The sequence below is a fragment of the Eulemur rufifrons genome, chromosome 4 (genome assembly GCF_041146395.1).
Source record: "Eulemur rufifrons isolate Redbay chromosome 4, OSU_ERuf_1, whole genome shotgun sequence".
In the NCBI taxonomy this organism is placed as follows: domain Eukaryota; kingdom Metazoa; phylum Chordata; class Mammalia; order Primates; family Lemuridae; genus Eulemur; species Eulemur rufifrons.
The window spans coordinates 4,525,104-4,530,098 of NC_090986.1; positions in this window are offsets into that span (position 1 = coordinate 4,525,104).

Here is a 4,995-nt window from a genome sequence, read left to right on the forward strand (position 1 = left end):
ACCAAAAGTTGGTTCTTTGAAAAAATAAACAAAATTGACACACCTCTGGCTAGACTAACCAAGAACAGAAAAGAAAAATCTCTTATAACCTCCATCAGGAACACAAAAGGAGTAATCACGACGGATGCCACAGAGATACAGGATACCATATATGAATTCTACAAAAATCTTTATGCACACAAATTAGAAAATCTGGAGGAAATGGACAAATTCCTAGAAACACACAGCCTTCCCAGGCTCAACCAGGAAGAAGTAGAATTCCTAAATAGACCGATATCTAGATCTGAAATCGAAACAGCAATAAAAAACCTTCCCAAAAAGAAAAGCCCTGGACCAGATGGGTTCACACCTGAATTCTACCATACCTACAAAGAAGAACTGGTGCCCATCCTACATAAACTATTCTCCAATATAGAGAAGGATGGGATTCTCCCCAACACTTTTTACCAAGCCAACATAACCCTAATACCAAAACCAGGAAAAGATGCAACTAAAACAGAGAACTATAGACCAATTTCTCTTATGAATATAGATGCAAAAATTCTCAATAAAATTCTAGCAAATCGAATCCAAGTGCTTATCAAAAAAATAATCCATCACGACCAAGTGGGCTTCATCCCAGAGATGCAGGGATGGTTTAACATACGCAAATCTATAAATGTAATTCATCACATAAATAGAAGCAAAAATAAAGACCATATGATACTATCAATAGATGCAGAAAAAGCATTCGACAAAATTCAACACCCTTTTATGATAAGAACACTCAAAAAAATAGGCATAGACGGGGCCTATCTAAAAATGATACAAGCCATATATGACAAACCCACAGCCAACATCATACTGAATGGGGAAAAACTGAAAGCATTCCCACTTCGAACTGGAACCAGACAAGGCTGCCCACTGTCCCCATTACTTTTCAACATAGTATTGGAAGTCCTTGCAAGAGCTATCAGGCAAGAAAGCAGAATCAAGGGAGTCCAAATAGGGACAGAAGAGATCAAACTCTCACTCTTTGCTGATGATATGATGTTATATCTAGAAAACCCCAAGATTTCAACCAAGAGACTCCTGGAATTGATTAATGAATTCAGCAAAGTCTCAGGATACAAAATCAATACACACAAATCAGAGGCATTCATATACGCCAATAACAGTCAAACGGAGAACCAAATTAAGGACTCAATACCCTTCAAAATAGCAACAAAGAAAATAAAATATCTAGGAATATATCTAACTAAGGAAGTAAAGGACCTCTATAGGGAGAACTATGAAACTCTGAGGAAGGAAATTGCAGAACATGTAAATAGGTGGAAAACCATACCATGCTCATGGATCGGTAGAATCAACATTGTTAAAATGTCTATACTGCCCAAAGTTATCTACAGATTCAATGCAATCCCTATTAAACTACCAACATCTTTTTTCACAGACATAGAAAAAATAATTTTACGCTTTGTATGGAATCAGAGAAGACCCCGTTTAGCAAAAGCAATATTAAACAACAAAAACAAAATGGGAGGTATTAATTTGCCAGACTTCAAACTTTACTACAAGGCTGTGGTTCTAAAAACAGCCTGGTACTGGCACAAGTGCCGAGACACAGACCAGTGGAACAGAACAGAAAATCCAAATATAAAACCATCCTCATATAGCCATCTAATCTTTGACAAAGCAGAAAAAAACATACTCTGGGGAAAAGATTCCTTATTTAATAAATGGTGCTGGGAAAACTGGATATCCATATGTAGAAGACTAAAACAGGACACACAGCTCTCACCCCTCACAAAAATCAAATCACGGTGGTTAACAGACTTAAACCTTAGGTCAGAAACTATTAGAATTCTAGAAGAAAATGTAGGTAAGACTCTTACAGACATTGGCCTAGGCAAAGAATTTATGAGGAAGACCCCTAAGGCAATCACAGCAGCAACAAAAATAAATAAATGGGACCTGATCAAATTAAAAAGCTTCTGCACAGCCAAAGAAACAGTCACAAGAGTAAATAGACAACCTACAGAATGGGAAAAAATTTTCGCATACTACACATCAGATAAAGGACTGATAACAAGAATCTATTTAGAACTCAGGAAAATTAGTAAGAAAAAATCGAACAACCCTATCAAAAAGTGGGCAAAGGACATGAATAGAAATTTTTCAAAAGAAGATATAAAAATGGCTAACAAACATATGAAAAAGTGTTCAACATCTCTAATCATCAGGGAAATGCAAATCAAAACCACAATGAGATATCACTTAACTCCAGTGAGAACGGCCTTTATCAAAAAGTCCCAAAACTATACATGTTGGCGTGGGTGTGGAGAGACAGGTACTCTCATACACTGCTGGTGGGACTGTAAACTAGTGCAGCCCCTGTGGAAAGCAATGTGGAGATACCTTAAACAGATTCAAGTAGACCTACCATTCGATCCAGCAATCCCATTACTGGGCATCTACCCAGAAGAACAAAAGTCATTCTATAAAAAAGACACCTGCACCCGAATGTTTATAGCAGCACAATTCACAATCGCAAAAATGTGGAAACAACCCAAATGCCCATCGATTCATGAATGGATTAGCAAAATGTGGTATATGTATACCATGGAATATTACTCAGCTATTAGAAATGATGGCGATATGGCATCTCTTTGGTTCTCCTGGAGTGAGCTGGAACCCATTCTATTAAGTGAAGTATCCCAAGAATGGAAAAACAAGCACCACATGTACTCACCAGCAAACTGGTTTCCCTGAGAGCACATTTGGGATTCACACCAATAGGGTATTGGACAGAGGTCAGGGCTGGGTGGAAGGGATGGGTGTATACCTACTTGATGAGTGCGATGCGCACTGCCTGGGGAATGGACACGTTTGAAGTTCTCTCGGGGGGGGGGGGGGATGGGGTGGGGGGAGGGGAGGAGTGCACACCTACATGATGAGAGTGATGTGCACTGTCTAGGAAATGGACACAACTAAAGCTCAGACTCGGGGGGATGGGGAGGCATGGGCAATGTATATAGCCTGATCTTTTGTACCCCCTTATGAGCTGAAAAACAAACAAAATAAAAAGAAAAAAAAAAAAAAAAAAAACTAGTTAAAATAAAATAGTTCCAAATGAAAAAAAAAATAAAAAAAAAAAAAAAATAAAAAAATAAAAAAAAATAAAAAGCTTCTGCACAGCCAAAGAAACAGTCACGAGAATAAACAGACCACCTACAGAATGGGAAAAAAATTTTGCATACTGCACATCAGATAAAGGACTGATAACAAGAATCTATTTAGAACTCAAGAAAATCAGCAACAAAAAAATCAAACAACCCTATCAAGAAGTGGGCAAATGACATGAATAGAAATTTTTCAAAAGAAGATATAAGAATGGCTAACAAACATATGAAAAAATGCTCAACATCCCTAATCATCAGAGAAATGCAAATCAAAACCACAATGAGATATCACCTAACTCCAGTGAGAATGGCCTTTATCAAAAAGTCCCCAAACAACACATGTTGGCGTGGATGCAGAGAGACAGGAACACTCATACACTGCTGGTGGGACTGCAAACTAGTGCAACCCCTGTGGAAAGCATTATGGAGATACCTTAAAGAGATTCAAATAGACCTACCATTCAATCCAGCAATCTCATTATTGGGCATCTACCCAAAAGAACATAAGTCATTCTATGACAAAGACACCTGTACCTGAATGTTATTTATATCTTCTGTATATATTTTTTAAGTTTTGGTTTTCTTTGCTGAGAGTGTCTATGTTTTGTTCCAAGCATAATTTCTATGGTTTGTGTATTTATTCCCTTCAAAACTCATGTCAAAATTTAGTTGTCATTGTAACAATATTAAAAGGTGAGACCTTAAGAGGTATTGAGAGATTTAGATGAAAGAACTAATGCCATTAACATGGGAGTGGCTTTGTTCCCTTTCATACCCCCCTCACATACTCTCTCCCCTCCTCCCTCTCTCTCTGCCCTTCCAATATCTGATACCTTCCATCATGTATGATGTGGCAAGAAGGCCCTTGCCAAATGCCAGCACCTTGATATTGGACTTCCCAGCCTCCAGAATTGTGAGCGAATACATTTCTGTTCATTGTAAATTACCAAGTCTCGGGTATTCTGTTATAGCAGCACAAAATGGACTAAGACATTATCCATAACTGATTGTTGGAACATTTTTATAATTATTTAAAATTGTTGTTACTTAATTGTCATATTTCTATCATTTTCCTTTGCATTGTTCAATGTCTTTTCTGATATGAGATTTTCCCTGGTTCTTGCTATGATGTATGATTTTTAAAATTTAAGCCTGGACATTTTGTTTATAATAGTATGAGACTATGCATCTTAAGAATATCTTGTGTTTTAGCAGACCTCCTCCATCATTGCTCAGGTGCCAACTTGTTACCACCAGAGAAAGAAAATCCAGGTTCTCTACTGGTCGAGGGGACTGCTTATTACTGTTGGGAGGGGGAGAGCAGAGTGATATATTGTATAGAGATAGATATGAAATATATACATGTACACGCAGACACACACACACATATATATATTTTAATATATTACCTATAGTACATATACGTATGGCACAGATAACTATATACATTACATATGTAAAATATGTGTATATGTATATATTTCACAAATATAAAACATACAATAAACTCATTGTATCAGTATTTAACTGAAAGTCTCACTGCATGGTGAAAATGGCATTAAATATAACACTTAAATTACTTAAGAGAGTCCCTGGCATGCTCTTGCATTTGACCAATACTTCAGGGTACTGAAAGCAGTAAACCCAGTTTAAAGATGAAAATTTCTCAGGAATTGTAAGAACTCAGTCTCTTCACTTTATAAATGAAGGAACTACAGACAGAGAGTAAAAGAAAATCGAAGTTAGTAAATACAGTAATTACAGTGCTTATTGAAAAAATTGCATCTTTGTTCTTGTTTTGATTATACTATCCTGACTCCATATTTGCCTTTAA